The sequence below is a fragment of the Ziziphus jujuba genome, chromosome 6, assembly GCF_031755915.1.
Source record: "Ziziphus jujuba cultivar Dongzao chromosome 6, ASM3175591v1".
NCBI classification, from domain to species: domain Eukaryota; kingdom Viridiplantae; phylum Streptophyta; class Magnoliopsida; order Rosales; family Rhamnaceae; genus Ziziphus; species Ziziphus jujuba.
Genome location: NC_083384.1, coordinates 1,103,758 through 1,121,099, shown reverse-complemented (window position 1 = coordinate 1,121,099; position 17,342 = coordinate 1,103,758). Strand labels below are relative to the sequence as shown.

The following is a 17,342-nucleotide window of genomic DNA, read 5'->3' as shown; positions in this document are numbered from 1 at the left end:
TTTCTCAAGAACAATAGCTAAAGGACCAAATACTACCACTTGGATCTAGAACCTACACGTTGATGCTCATGATTTAGATAGCCATACCAATGATTTGGAGGAGATCTCTCGAAAGGTATTTAGTGCCCATTTCAGCCAACTTTCCATCATTTTTCTTTGGCTGAGTGGTATGTATTTCCATGGTGCTCATTTTTCCAATTATGAAGCATGACCCGGGTAGCAGTTTTGGTGCAAATATGGACAACGACAGCATGAAATGGTTCCAACTCTTTATGGATTGAATACATATGTCTAAGAGGATATGAACAAATAAAAAGGGGGATTAAGCTTTTTTCTTTTACTTATATTGATTGATTGACTAAATCCGAGCTTTTTTCTACTTCTTTGTTTTTGTTTCGTTATTACATTTTTCTTGCATCTTTATACCTTATTTGTCTATATGTCAATTAGCTATGTAGTGCCAATCCAACAAAAGTCCTTATTTTTTTAAAATGAATTTATAACATTTTATTTTTTTCTAGTTCTCCATTGTATTGTTTTCACAAATACTCATATTGTCAATAGTGTATCAAATAAATATAATTCGAATATGGATAAATGGATCTACTTTTCTTCGTGCCATAGATTTGATTTCATTCAAGGAATGCGTTCATTGGATTTTCTGTAATACAAGATTTTTTTTTTTTTTTGTATGATACAATTTGTTTTGCCATTTCAAATTCAATTACGTCATGCAATTCAACCTCTTTATTTATTTTATTGGTATTCTGATTGTATCTACACATTTTAATTCTTTTATTCAGTTTGCTAACTCAATGGTAGAGTATTCGGCTTTTAAGTGCGGCTAGCATCTTTAACACATTTGTATGAAGTAATGGATTCGTCCATACAACCGGTAGAGTTTGTAAGATCGTGACTGATCCTGCAAGAAATGAATGGAAAAAGTAGCAAGTCATATCAATGGAGAATTCTGAGAATATTAAATTGTTTGAATTCTTGGTGTGGCAGGAAAAAGAAATTGGAAAATCAATTTCAAGTCGGATCGAGTGAATAAATGGATTGAGCCCAACTATGGCCCCAATTATAGGGAAACAAAGAGTAATGAGCTTTTGGTCTTAATTTTTGAATGATTATCTGAATGATTACCCTAAATAATTGGATTTTAAAAATATAGTAGTTCTTGATGCGGGAAGGCTTTTCCATGAGGGATTATCCATTTTTTATGAGTCCTACCTATTAGGTATTCTCCATTATGAGGTGGAGATAAATGTGTAGAAGAAGGCAGTATATTGATAAAGAGTTTTTATTTATTTATTTATTTTTTCAAAATAAAAAAAGTGATTGGATTGCAAAGATAAAGGATTTCTAACCATCTTGTTATCTTAGACTGAACATAAACCACTTAGATGAAAAAATAGAGGATAGAGCGCCTGCCGATGGTCTTACCTTTTTCTGAGGTATCTATTTTTTTCTTACTATGATACCTTGTTTTGACTGTATCGTACTATGTATCATTTGATAACCCAATAGACCCCTTATCTCCAGTTCAAATCAAATTTCAAATGGAAGAATTTCAAAGATATTTCAAACTAGATAGATCTCAGAACCGTTTAAATTATGTATCAGATGTATGAATATCCTAACCCATTCATCTGGAAATCTTAATTTAAACCCTTCACTACTGGGCAAAAGATGCCCCTTCTTTGCATTTATTACAGCTTTTTCTTCACGAGTATTATAATTGGAATAGTTTTATTACTCCAAAAAAAAAAACTATTTCTTTTTTTTTTTTTGAAAAGTAATTCAAGATTTTTCTTGTTTCTATATAATTCTGCTGTTTATGAATATGAATCCATCTTACTTTTTCTCTGTAATTGATCTTCTCATTTACAATTAACATTTTTTGGGGTATTTTTTGAGCGAATTTATTTCTATGGAAAAATAAAACATCCTCTACGAGAAGTCTTTTCTAATGATTTTCCGGTGGTCCTATGGTTCTTCATGGAGCCTTTCATGCATTATGTTAGATATCAAGGAAAATTAATTTTGGTTTCAAAAGATACACCTCTTGTAATGAATAAATGGAAATATTTTCTTGTCCTTTTGTGGCCATGTCATTTTTACATGTGGGCCCAATCAGGAATGAGCTATATAAACCAATTAGCCAACCATTCTTTCGACTTTTTACGCTATCATCTTTCAGTGGTACGGAGTCAAATGCTAGAAAATTCATTTATAATGCATAATGCTATAAAGAAGCTTGATAAATTAGTTCTAATTAGCCCAATGATCCGATCATTGGCTAAAATGAAAATTTGTAACACATTAAGACATCCTTTTAGTAAGTGGACCTAGGCCGATTCGTCAGATTTTGAGATTATCGACCGATTTCCCCATATATGTAGAGATCTTTCTCATTATTTCAGTGGATCCTAAAAAAGGTTTGTATCGAATAAAATATATACTTTGACTTTTTTGTCTTAAAACTTTGGCTCGTAAACACAAAAGTACTGTATGAAGACTAGGTTTGGAATTATTGGAAGAGTCCTTTATGCAGCAAGAAGGGGTTCTTTCTTTGATTTTTCCAATAATTTATTCGACTTTTTGAAGGTTATATAAAGGGTGAATTTGGTATTTGGATATTGTTTGCATCAATGATTTGGTCAGTCATGAATGATTAGCTATTCAACCATGGAAATGGAAATTATCCATAAATGCTGAAAAGATAACAAAAAATTTATTTAGTCATCTATTATGAAATTTTCATGTAGTAAGAGTAAGGGTTAATCAACTGAATATTCAACTTTCTTAGAGGCTTGTCTAGGGAAGGAGCTGGATTTTAGATGTATACATAAGGAATGCCATGTGCAATGAAAAATGCAATAATGGTTTGGGAAGCGATTTTTACCTTTTCTTTATTTTCTAACTATATGAAGTAAATTATCTACTCCATCCGACTAGTTGCCGGTTCAAGTGCTAAGCAACCCATTCTAATTATTCTATTGAAATCACATGTATCTAAATTAAATCCGAATTTTAACCCAAATTTTGTAACTTATTTTACTTTTATTTTACTTTTATTCAATTTATTTATTTATTTTATTAAAAAAAATGGATGAATCTAGATAGATAAAAACCTTGATATATCTATGGATGTTGAATATTGGTTGACATGGGTATATAAGTCATGTCATACTGTTGAATAACAAGCCCTCGATTATCTATTTACAGAAAATTCATGTGCTTGGGAGTTTCTGATGATTAATAATTAAATAAACCAAGATTTTACCATGACTGCAATTTTAGAGGGACACGAAAGCAAAAGCCTATGAGGTCACTTATGTAACTGGATAACCAGCACTGAAAACTATCTTTACATTGGATGGTTTGGTGTTTTGATGATCCCTACTTTATTGACCGCAACTTCTATATTTATTATTGCTTTCATTGTTTCCCCTCTAGTAGATATTGATGGTATTCCTGAACCGGTTTCTGGATCTCTACTTTATGGAAACAATATTATTTTTGGTGCCATTATTCCTACTTCTACAATGATGGGTTTTCACTTTTACCCGATATGGGAAGCGGCTTCCATTGATGAATGGTGGTCCTTCTAAGCTAATTGTTCTACACTTTTAACTTGGTGTAGCTTGTTATATGGGTCATAAGTGGGAACTAAGTTTCCGTCTGGGTATGCACCCTTAGATTGTTGTTGCATATTCAGCTCCTACTATAACTGCTACTGCTGTTTTCTTGGTCTATCCAATTGGTCAAGGAAGCTTTTCTAATGGTATGCCTCTAGAAATCTTTAGTACTTTCAACTTTATGATTGTATTCCAAGCTGAACACAACGTCCTTATGCACCCATTTCACATGTTTGGCGTAGCTAGTGTGTTCGGCAGCTCCCTATTCAATGCTATGCATGGTTCTTTGGTAACTTCTAGTTTGATCAAGGAAACCACATAAAATGAATATGCTAATGAAGGTTACAGATTCGGTCAAGAGGAAGAAACCAACAGTATCATAGCTGCTCATGGTTATTTTGGACGATTAATCTTCCAATATGCTAGTTTTCAACAACTCTCATTCTTTACACTTCTTCCTAGCTACTTGGCCTGTAGCAGGTATTTGGTTCACTATTTTAGGTATTAGCACTATGGCTTTAACTTAAATGGTTTCAATTTCAACTAATCTACAGTTGATAGTCAAGGTTGTGTAATTAATACATGGGCTGATATTATCAACCGTGCTAACTTGGGTATGGAAGTTATGCATGAACGTAACACTCATAACTTCCCTCTAGATCTAGCTGCGGTCGAAGCTCCGTCTATAAATGGATAAGACTTTGGTATTAGTGTATATTGAATTATTGAACATAAAGGAGCAATAATCAATTTCTTGTTCTAGCAAGAAGTTTGGTATTGCTCCTTTAGGAGTTTTTGAAGTTTGGTATTGCTCCTTTAGGAGGTTTTTTTTTACTTAAATTTTTTTGTTTACTTTATCTTTACTTTAACATACCCATACTGTTTTTATATAGAAATTTTTATTTTCAATATCCTTTTTGCAATTTTTTATTTTACATTTAAATTTAAAGGTTTCAATTCCATTTTTTCTTCTTTTAGTTTGAAGAACAAAAAAAAATGATAAATGGTGTAAATTGACCTATTTGTTTATAATTTGTAAGTTTGTAATTTGTAATAGGGGCAAATGTAGCCAAGTGGATCAAGGTAGTGGATTGTGAATCCACCGTGCGTCGGTTCAATTCCCATCATTTGCCCATATATATATTTAAATTAAAAGCAAAAAAAATATTAAAATTATTAAAATAATTAACTATATATGCTATATATATTAACTAAATATACTATAGGTATTAACTATTTTATGGTTCACCCCAACATTCCCCACTTGTTTGACTGTTGCTGAGCAGTTTTTGGATATCAAACAGACCTCCCCATAAAGTAATTTTAATGTAGTTGATTTCCCCTCTTTTGCAATCAGTTTCGCTATAGCACCTTCTGCTCTAGCTAATTGTCCACCCTTTCCAAGTGTGATATCTATGTTATGTATGGCTGTAGCTAAGGGCATATCGGTTGAAGTAGATTCTTCTTTTTGATCAATCAAAACTCCTTCCTAAATTGTACAAACTTCTTCCAAAGCATACGGCTTTCTGGATGTGGATGATGATATCTATACAAATGGATCTTATATATATATCGTATAATTCTTATATATATCATATAATGAAGTACCACATGAGTGGATATATAGGAATCAAAATTTGTTGAATCACTCATGTTATGATCTTCTACATCCTAGGTCTTCCTGTTCCTTCATCGGGCTTATGTTCTTCATGTAGCATTCAGACCGAATGACTCTATGAAATTACATTGATACTTCCACATATTACGGGTAACGTAGGAGACATCTCTATTTTTACCCCTGGGAATCCTTAGAATTATCACTCCTTAGCTTTTAATTTGCCTCTGACCATCAATTGAAATGTGAATAACCCATCCTCATCTCTTTGAAACAAAGGGCGCTTTTGGTTCCGTCGGTGCTTGAAACAATTTTGTCTTCTCCATATTACTATATCTCTAAAGTCAATAATTTTATATGAGGAACTACTGAACTCAATCACCTGATGCCGTTACTCTTTAGTTTTTTTATTGAGGTCTATTTTATAGAGGTATTCAAATTGGATCAATGATCGATTTCTAGGTTTCATCATAAACCTAAATGGTTACTTCCAATTACGTAATTCGATAGTTCAAACCGCACTCAAAGGTAAGGCATTTCCCATTTTTATAGGAACTTCTGTACCATAAACAATGGTAACTCCAATTATATCCCCTCTAGGATGTAAAATATATTTTTTCTCACCATCCCCATAGTGTATGAGACAAATGTATGCATTTCGATTAGGATCATATTCTAGAGTTACGATTCTATCATATATTCTTTTTCATTCTGTGCAAGATTGATTTTACAGTATAGACGGTTATGACCTCCCCCTCTATGCACTACGGTAATGATTCCTCTAGCATTACGACCTTTACCACAACGATGCTGCCCATAGATCAAATTATTTCGTGGATTGAATTTCACCTGACTGTCTACGGTTCCTTTGCGTGTGTTCAGGGTAGAAGTTTTGTATAAATGTATCGTGATGCTATTAAGTATTTTGATTGAAGTTCTTTTCTTTCTAACAGGTGGAATACAATAACCCTGTTGAGGCATAATGATCATACGTCTGTAATGCATTGTATGTCCCATAATAGGTCCCATTTTCTACCCTTTCCTGGGAGTAGATAACTATTCATAGCTACTACCTTGACACCAAAAAATAGTTCGACCCAATGCTTTATTTTTGTCCTAGTTGATCCTGATTCGACATTAGAAGTATATTGATTTTTCAACAATGACCAAATACTTTTGTCTGTAAATACTACTTATTTGATTCCATCCATAAATCTATTTTCTTCCCTATTAGTTCTAGTCTCAATAAGAATGCTAGTTCTTACTGTTCATATGTTATGATATGAATATACCACACCAATTCATTACGTAGGGGTGATGAGATTCCATTGATACAAAGCCAATTCCAATAGACTTATTTTATTGGAGGGTCCCATTGACGTGCATCTAGTAGGAATTGAACCTACGAATTTGCCAATTATGAGTTGGGTGCTTTAACCATTTAGCCATGGATGCTTAGCGAGGATCCTCATACATGGTGAATAACCAAATTCAAATTCAAATGAAATATTTAGGATAAATAAATGAAATTTAGGAGGACTCAATGAAAAGACATCAATTTAAAGATTGGATTTCCGAATTAAAAGAGATATTGAGAGAGATCAAGAATTTTCACTATTTCTTAGATTCATGGACCCAATTCAATTCAGTGGGATCTTTGATTCACATTTTTTTCCATAAAAAATGTTTTATAAAACTCTTGGACTCCTAAATTTGGAGTCACTAAAAAAAAAAGGAATTAGCGACTATGCTGTCAGTGACGAAAAAGTAATGGTCACTGAATGAATAAAACAACGACCGATATTTAGTCGCAGAAACTATAGTAAGAGAAACGTGTAGAATTTTGGTTGACCTGTTATGGTGACCAGAAATTTGGTCACAAATATAAATTTTCGCTAACCAAAAACTATTTGGTAGTTAAAAAGGCAGGGCGGGAAGCTTTCCCACCTTTTTTTTTGGCAGGAACATGAAGTTTCAACGACCAACCACTGTTGGTCACTAAAAGTATTTATAAAGGACCAATATATTAATCACTAATAATATAAGTTAAATTTTTTTTTTTAAGGAAAAATAGCAAATAATGTTAGCATAAGGCATTCCACGACCAAATTATTTTGGGTGGTTAAATGTTATATTTGTGATGAAAATATTGGTCACTAAATAGAATTTAAAATAATAAAATATAAAAAAAAAGTTTATAATAGGTTTAGTTTAATGCCGTTAGCGACCAACTATGTTTGGTGAGTAAATGCAAGTGCGGGAAACCATCCACATGCTTTTCCATTTTGGCGGGAAGTGAGAACCTTGACTAAATGTAAGAAAAAGAAACATGAAATTGGTAATTTAATGGTTTGAGCTACCATGTCAGTGGCTATTAAATAGATACAAACGGTGTTAATAATAATATTAATAAAATAATCCACAATGGAGCTGTATTTTGTAAAGAAATATTTACTTAAAAAAAAAAAACAGATTTTATAATTATTTTAGATTTGATTACATATATAGTCCCTAACCTATATGAAGCTGCATTTTGCTCCCTTCTAGTTTGTACTTACTTGACAATTTTTCCAATATTTTTGGATGAAATTCATTATGCTAATGATAGTAGGCAATAGAGTTTAGGGTAAAATGATAAGAAAAAAAATTAAAATCAAAGTGTGAATCATGGTATACTCAACCACCTTGTTTAAATAGATGTTTGTTAATAATTGTATACTTGATTAAATTTGTGTGAAGTAGTTATATTAACCACTATCCACACATATAATTTTAGTTAACAATTGATACTTTATACATAACTAATAACATTATTATATGATTATTTTATATTGAAGCATTTATCATACAAAATATCAAAATTGACATTTCTAAAAAGAATAAAAAATTAAATGTTTACAACCAAATTGCAAATATATCCTTTTTAGGTGAAAAGCTAAAACCAGTGGATGGTTTGATAACGCTCCGTATAGACCCATAGATCAATTTATTTATTTTTTGTATTTTTTGTTACAATCCCGATATAACCATTTTTGGATGGATGATCCCCATAAAACCCTTTAGTTGATAAAATTGCACCGGCCCTATTTCCTTTCTAAAACTCTCTCCAAGAGTTGTGCTGCCCCCTTTGGATTGCCTCACCTCTCTGACCATTCGTTGCTTCTGACTGCTTGGATTGGCATCTCTCTCAAGCTCCATCTCAGGTGTGTTTCCTCTCCCATTTTCTCTCTGTGCTTTTTCTTTTCTCTGTTTCTTCATTTTTCCCTAAGTTGCTCATTCTATGAAACGTAGGTGAAAGAAGGGTTAGTTCTTTGTTACGTATGACAAAGAGTCAACTGGATTTAATGAGCTGATAAAGGAAGGATTGAAGGATTTATTAGGGATATGAGAGGAAGCAAATCTATTCTTGGTAGGAGACATCTATAACTTCTTGTACTTACTACTTCTTGGGTCGTACTTGCTATCTTATTAGGTTCAGCCATTATAGCTGTTCATAATCCACAAACCATTCCGATTGATAGTCAGAATTTCTTTTAATATGACGTGTTGGAACTATTCCTTGCTGCCCAGAGTACAAGTTTGCCCAAAAATAGCTACCCGGGTCTGTATTGGCCTCCACCACTTGGATGCTTAAAACAGACTTTTTATCTTCTGGTATGGACAAGCTCTTTTAAGAATTAACTACTCCCTATATAAATTCTCCTAGGTTGTCCTTAAACCTTTTGGCTTAAGCTCTATTGATCGGCCCAGCCTTCATCCATATCAGGTCGGCACCCCAACGGGTTGTCGGTTGTGCGGGCACGAACGAATTCGCATCAACAAAGGTCGATGCTACGGCCTTGAGCCCGTTGTTGGAGAAGAAAATCAATATATTGCTTATGTAGCTTACCTATTAGACCTTTTTGAAGAAGATTTTGTTACTAACATGTTTACTTCCATTGTGGGTAATTTACCAAATAATTGGGAGTTCTTATTATAATGCATGATTACTTGACAGGGGGATTCACTGCAAATTTAGCTTAGCTCATTATTGCCGAGATAATGGTCTACTTCTTCACCTCCACCATGCAATGCATGCAATTATTGATAGATGGAAAAATCATGGTATGCACTTTCGTGTAATAGCTAAAGCGTTATGTCTATTTGGTGGAGATCATATTGACGTTGGTACTGTAGTAGGTAAACTTGAAGGGGAAAAAGACATCACTTTGGGCTTTGTTGATTTACTAGGCGATGATTTTATTGAAAAAGATTGAAGCCGCGGTATTTATTTTATGCAAGATTGGGTCTCTCTACCAGGTGTTATCTGATTCTAAATTATTATCGAAATGTTCAAATGATTTTTATCAAATGACTATTCATTTATTGTATTTTCATGTAAATAGGGGCAAGAAAGCTCTATGGAAAAATGTCAGTTCGATTCGATGTTATTTAGTAGGGGGTTAGAATACTAGTGTTGGTTAAGTAAATCAATGGATAGTTTTGGTGGTCCTATTGAAAATGAAAATACCAGTGTAAATAAAGATCTGATTATAAATCATATGAAAAAAAAAATTCCCTAATGGGATTGAGAGTAACAATCATAGTTACAGTAATATTGATCATTTAGTTGGTGTCAAGAGGTACATTTGAAATTTCATATCTAATCAAACTTTTTTCTTTAGGGATAGAAATAGGGACCATTACTCCATATATTTTGATATTGAAAATAAAAATTTTGAGACTGACACCAATCGTTCTTTTCTAAGTGCACCAAAAAGTTCTTTTTCCAGTTATCAGAATTCTAGTTATCTGACTAATGTATCTAAGACTGACGATCCTCACTATTATCGTTACATGTATGATACTGAATATAGTTGGAATAATCACATTACTAGTTGCATTGATAGTTATCTTCGTTCTTAAATCAGTATTGATCGTTATATTTTAAGTAGTGGTGTCAATTCCAATGAAAGTTACATTTATAGTTACATTCATGGGGAAAGCGATAAGAGTAGTAAAAGCGAGAGTTCCAGCATACGAACCAATACGGATAATAGTGCAAAAACTCTAAGAAAAAGAGAGTTGGAGAGAGCTCTAACTGAAATAAGAAAAAGAAAAGGGGATTTAGAGACAGCTCTAACTCAACTAAAAGAAAACAAATTAAAATTAAATAAAATTTTTAAAGAAACAAATTAAAGAAAGCTCTAGCTAAAATAAGAGAAAGAAAAAATGATTTAGCATTTTCTCTAAATCAAATAAGAAAAAATGATTTAGCATTTTCTCTAAATCAAATAAGAAAAAATGATTTAGCATTTTCTCTAAATCAAATAAGAAAAAATGATTTAGCATTTTCTCTAAATCAAATACAAATAAGAGATAGAAAAAGTGATTTAAAGATAACTAAAAAATACAAATATTTATGGGTGCAATGCGAAAATTGTTAGGGATTAAATTAAAGAAAATTTTTAAATTTCAAATGAATATTTGTGAACATTGTGGACGTCATTTGAAAATGACTAGTTCAGATGAAGACATTGTGGACGAAAGTTCAGTTGATCCAGGTACTTGGGAGCCTCTGGATGAAGACATGGTCTCAAGGGATCCCATAAAACTTCATTCGTGAGAGGAACATTATAAAGATCGTATTGATTTTAATCAAAGAATGACAGGATTAACTGATGCTGTTCAAACACGCATAGGATGATTCAATGGTATTCCTGTAGCAACCGGGGTTATGGATTTTCAGTTTATGGGGGGTAGTATGGGATCTGTAGTGGGTGAGAAAATCACACGTTTGATTGAACATGCTACCAATAAATGTTTACCTCTTATTCTAGTGTGTGCTTCTGGAAGAGCACGTATGCAAGAAGGAAGTTTGAGCTTGATGCAAATGGCTAAAATATCTTCTGCTTTATATTATTATCAATCAAATAATAAGTTATTCTATGTATCAATCTTTTCATCTCTTACTATGGGTGGGGTGACAACTAGTTTTGGTATGTTGGGAGATATCATTATTGCTGAACCAAATGCCTATGTAGCATTTGCGGGTAATGGAGTAATTGAACAAACATTGAATAAGACAGTACCCGAGGGTAAATAAGCGGCTGAATATTTATTCCATAAGGGCTTATTCGATCCAATCGTACCACGTAATCCTTTAAAAGGCATTCTGAGTGAGTTATTTCAGCTCCATGCTTTCTTTCCTTTGAATCAAAAAGTGAAATCAAAAATAAAATTAAGGAGAGCCATATATCCTTATCCTTAATTTTATCCTTAATTTAATATCTAATAAATTATATATCCTTATCCTTAATTTAATATTTAATAAATTATTAAATTTATACATTAAAAAATTTATTACTTGTTTTGTGGTAACCAAGTAATTATTCAGTTTATAGGAAGCAAAGTCAAAATTCCAAGAATGGATTTTTCTTTGGTAACATAAGATTAAATTGGAAAAAGAATCATGCGGATATTTTTTTTTTTAATCGATAGCCCTGATTACTAATCAGGTTAGGAAATCTCTATCAAACAAAATAAAAAGAGCGAATTATGTCTCCTTCGTCCATGAAATTGGGTGAAGGGGTCCTGGATCTTTCTATGTCCCTCAAGAATTCCTGATTTTACTAAGAATCTCTTTTGTCGGATCGTATTATAACAAATTTTTTTCACGATGGGAAAAACAAAAATGAAGAATAATAAACATAATAAAAAAGTGAATTATCATACATATATTGCTTGTAGAAAGATGAATAAGCCCATTTATTTACTTATTTTATTTACATATTTGCACTTTTGATTTAAATTAATTATATTACATACGTACTTAGTATATTCTAGTCTATTATATACTTTACAGACTTATAATATCTTCTTTTTTTATTTAATATATATTAAATATTTTTTTAATATATATTAAATATATATATATTATATATATTAGTCTATAAACTCTTATATTATAGACTACTTATTATATCCTTATTTTATTATCTTATTTAATTATTTCTTAGTATATATACATTATATACCCTTTATTAATAATTAATATTAATTAGTGTATATACTCATTTAGGTATCCTTAGTATAATAGTATAATTATTATATGAATTATAAGATATCTTTCTAACAGGTTAAAAGATTAATATAATAATAAATAACAGGTACAAATCAAATATTAAATTGGGGTACCCATTCTATGACAATTTTTAATACCTTACCCTCTATTTTTGTGCCTTTAGTGGGCATAGTTTTTCCGGCAATTGCAATGGTTTCCTTATCTCTTCATGTTAAAAAAAAAATACAAATTTTTTTTTTAAATACGATGGGGCAAAATCTTATCTAATTTTTTTTTCAAGACTTACGTGAATCATAGCACGGATATCTATTTACTAGAATATGGTATAACGTGTGGGTTCTTCCGAGTATAAGCTCGTATGAATGTGTAAACATGATATATGAGTAACTGAATTAGAGCTACTTTCAAATGGATCGATATCGGGATGAATTTCTAAAATGTAAAGTTAATATATGTATGTGGATATCTATAAGATATCATACGAAAGGGATGTTCATATTTTAGTTTAGATCTAGGCACTTCGATGAATTACTCCTAAAAGTTCACATCGTAGCAGTTGATGAGTTACTTTGGAAACAAAAAAATGAAAGTAAATTGTTTTTTGGTTATTCCCCAATTCCAATAAAATGCAACTAGATCTAGTATAGTATGAGCTGGCGATCAGACCGTATATGGATAGAACTTATAGCGGAGTCTCGGAAAATGAGTAATTTCTGCTGGGCATTTATCCTTTTTTTAGGTTCATTAGGATTTTTATTGGTTAGAACTTCCTGTTATTTTGGAAGGAATTTTATAGCTTTAGTTCCCTCTCAGCAAATAATTTTTTTTCCACAAGGGATCGTGATGGCTTTCTATGGAATCGCTGGTCTTTTTATTAGTTCCTATTTGTGGTGCACAATTTCGTGGAATGTAGATAGTGGTTATGATCGATTCGATATAAAAGAAGGAATAGTGTGTATTTTTCGTTGGCGATTTCCTGGAAAAAATCATCGTATCTTCCTCTGATTCCTTATGAAAGACATTCAGTCCATTAGAATAGAAGTTAAAGAGGGCACTTATGCTCGTCGTGCCCTTTATATGGAAATCAGAGGCAAGGGGTCCATTCCCTTGACTCGTACTGATGAGAATTTGACTTTATGAAAAATTGAGCAAAAAACTGCTGAATTAGCCTATTTCTTGTGTGTACCAATCGAAGTATTTTGAAACAAGAACTGAAGAATGACAGCTTTCTTAGCAAGAGGGAAAAAAAGAAAACTCAAGAATCCTCTTTTTTATATAGCACAACATAACTGAAGTTTCTTTAGAACGCTCATTTGAGCCAAACGCAAATGAACAAGGAACAATCATAAAACAAAATTGCTTTTTTTTTTTTCCAGAATTTGAAGTGTACTCTTTCTTATTGTATTTTGGTTTGGTTTTTTTGTATTTGTTCTAAATTCAAGAACTAACCACTGTTGAAGTGTGGCAATTTTGCCACTTGATGGTGCATGTCACCGGTTAGCATGCACACCTTGGTATCAAATCCTTTCCTTTTATGAGTTTATATTTTTTTGTATGTTTTTAATTTATGCAAGGTATATTTTGATAATGTTTTGTGCCTAAGTTATGTATACAAAAGTATAGGCAAAATTATGCACAAAAGAGTAGGAATGTTATGCTTGAAATGCCTATGGTGCTGGATTCATAATTTCCAGCAACATAGTTCCACTATTTATCTTATATCTCAGGTTTCAAATGGATTTTTGGGCTGAAATTTTGAGGGATGTCTACAGACATATATAGAAGACTATGGTTCAAATTTCAGGTCCAAATGACATGGGAAAGTCCATTTTCGATTCCAAACATATTGCTGTATCTGATGGGCCCAGTATGCAGAGTATGGGTCAGCTTTGGAGCTCTTTGGCCCATGATCCGGTTCCAGAACTTTCCTAGCTCTTGGAACAATATTTATTGATGACCAAGGATGCTTCAAACCAAGTTTCATAAGCAGATACAAAGGGGAACTAAGTAGGTGAAGCTAGTTTGGTTGTTTACCCAAACTAGTTAAACAATAGGAACTTAGTTCAAACCATGTGCCACTTTTTACTATATTTGGAATAGACATGTTGCAGCTGGTTTTTGACTCTTTTGTGTATGAAAAGTTAGGTGTTGACCATTTTACTTTTTAAATTTCAAATACTTTACTCATTTTGTAAGCTCACATGCTTGGCATGTGTGAACTAGTTGTAATTTCAAGCTTATATTGCAAAATGAATGAAATGGCTAAAGATCGAAGCCTTATTTTCAAAAGCCAACGTGTTCCTCTTCTTCTTATCTCTTCTTCAACACCTTAGAACACTTTAGGAACCCTAAAAACCAGAAAACACCATAACCAAAACCTAAAAACACCACACACAACCATTCCCAAGAGCATCACCAAAAGCTTGCTTGTTGCTAACACTTCAAGCTAGCTTGCTCTTGGTCATAACCTTCTCACCCCAACAACCACTTTACTGAATCACAAATAAAAAGTAGTAAATAGATTCACGGGCTCTATAACTTTTAATGTAATAGAATCGATGCTTAATAGAAATAGAAATAGTAGTATTGAGTCGACAAATGAGGCGAGTTCATTTAAAAATTCCCAGGTGAAAAAATGTCAAAAAAGAAAGCATTCATTTCCCTTATATATCTTTCATTTATAGTATTTTTGCCTTGGTGGATCTCTCTCTCATTTAATAAAAGTATGGAATCTTGGGTTACTAATTGGTGGCATGCTAGACACTCCGAAATTTTTTTGAATGATATTCAAGAAAAAAGTATTCTAAAAAATTCATAGAATTAGAAGAACACTCCCTCTTGGACGAAATGATAAAGGAATACCCAGAAACACATTTACCAAATCCTCACTGCGGAATCTACAAAGAAACGATCCAGTCGATCAAAATGCACAATGAGAATCGTATGAATACATTTTTTCATTTGTCGACAAATATCATCTCTTTACTTATTGTAAGCGGTTATTCTATTCTAGGTAATGATGAACTTGTTATTCTTAACTCTTGGGTTCAAGAATTCCTATATAACTTAAGCGACACAATAAAAGCATTTTCTATTATTTTATTAACTGATTTATGTATAGCATTCCATTTGCCACACGGTTGGGAACTAATGATTGGCTCTATCTGCAAAGATTTTGGATTTGCTCATAATGTTCAAATTATATCAGGTCTTGTTTCTACTTTTCCAGTCATTTTAGATAGCATTTTTAAATATTGGATCTTTTGTTATTTAAATCGTGTATCTCCGTCATTTGTAGTCATTTATCATTCAATGAATGACTAAAAAATAATAGATCAATTCAATTATAATGCTTGTTACTTTGTACATAAGCAACCCACTCAAAATTGTACTTATTCTTTCTACCCATATGGGAGCTTCCTCTAACGTTCCACTAAAATTATTTCAGTAAATAGCAGAATCATAGATAGGGATTTGTACTAGTGACTTATCTAATTTAATTGTATAAAATTTCAGGATCAATGATTGGACCATGTAAACTAGAAATACCTTTTCTTGGATAAAGGAAGGGATTACTCGATCTATTTATGTCTTGCTCTTGACATATATAATAACTTGGGCACCCATTTCCAATACATATCCCATTTTTGCACAGGAGGTTTATGAAAATCCACGAAAAGCGACCGGCGGTAATGTATGTGTCAATTGCCATTACCAATAAGCCCATGGATATCCAGGTTCCATAAGCGGTACTTCCTGATATTATATTTGAAGCAGTTGTTCGAATTCCTTATGATCTACAATTGAAACAAGTTCTTGCTAATGGTAAAAAATGAGCTTGGAATGTAGGGGCTATTCTTATTTTACCCGAGGGGTTTGAATTAGCCCCTCCAGATCGTATTTCGCTCGAGATTAAAGAAAAGATAGGTAATCTATCTTTTCAAAGATATCATCCCACTAAAAAAAATATTCTTGTGATAGGTCCTGTTCCCAGTCAGAAATATAGTGAAATCATCTTTCCTATTCTTTCCTCGAACCCCACAACTAAAAAAGATGTGCACTTCTTAAAATATCCCATATACATAGGCGGCAATAGGGGACAGGGTCTGATTTATCCCAACGGAACCAAGAGTAACAATAATGTTTATAATGCTGCAACATCGGGTATAGTAAGCAAAATCATACAAAAATAAAAAGGGGGATACAAAATAACCATAATGGAAACATAGGATGGACGTCAAGTGGTTGATATTATCCCTCTAGGACCAGAACTTCTTGTTTTAGAGGGAGAATCTATCAAACTTATCAACCAATAACAAACAATCCTAATGTGGGTGGATTTGGTAAGGGGAATGGGGAAATAGTACTTCAAGATCCATTATGTGTCCAAGGACTTTTGCTCTTCTTGGCATATGTTAGTTTGGCATAAATATTTTTTGTTCTTAAAAAGAAACAGTTTGAGAAGATTCAATTTTCCGAAATGAATTTCTAGATCCAAAGAATATTCCACACCAAGCTCTAAAAAGAATCCAACTTTTGTTGCCAATTATGTTATGTAATTATGGATGATAAAAAAGGTTCTAAAAAGCTTCTTGTTTTTTTTATATTTTTTCTACCAGAGTTCGAGAATTGAATTACTTGGACCACACTTCTAGTATGTATACTGTGAAGGAGACTATTTGAGTTTACTCCTCTCTTCTTTATTTCTTTGTTTTTTCAATCCAAATTGAAGCGTATGATTATGCAATTTGGTCAAATTTCAATGTCATAGAATGAATCAATAGTTTTCTATTTGATTGGATACTAAAAATTAAGAGATAAATAAGCGTAGAATAGAAACCAAAGTACAAAAGAAATGAGAGGAACATAAGTAGTGATAGTGGACAAACAAAAAATATAGGAAATTTTAGTGAGCAAATAGAACTTCTTCAATGAACTTAGAAAACATATTAAAAATATATATATATAATTGTGGTTGTGTCATCCAAAAAGAGAAAAGAGAGGGAGCCCGTTGTGATTT

At 32.3% G+C, this 17,342-nt stretch overlaps 2 pseudogenes; one reads left to right on the top strand and one right to left on the bottom strand.

Annotated features, from left to right (window-relative positions):
- Nucleotides 1-4,851: 4,851 nt before the first annotated feature.
- LOC132804207 (large ribosomal subunit protein uL2cy-like) lies at nt 4,852-6,165 on the bottom strand (annotated as a pseudogene).
- A 3,494-nt stretch (nt 6,166-9,659) lies between these two features.
- On the top strand, nt 9,660-11,467 carry LOC125420447 (acetyl-coenzyme A carboxylase carboxyl transferase subunit beta, chloroplastic-like; annotated as a pseudogene).
- Nucleotides 11,468-17,342: the final 5,875 nt, after the last annotated feature.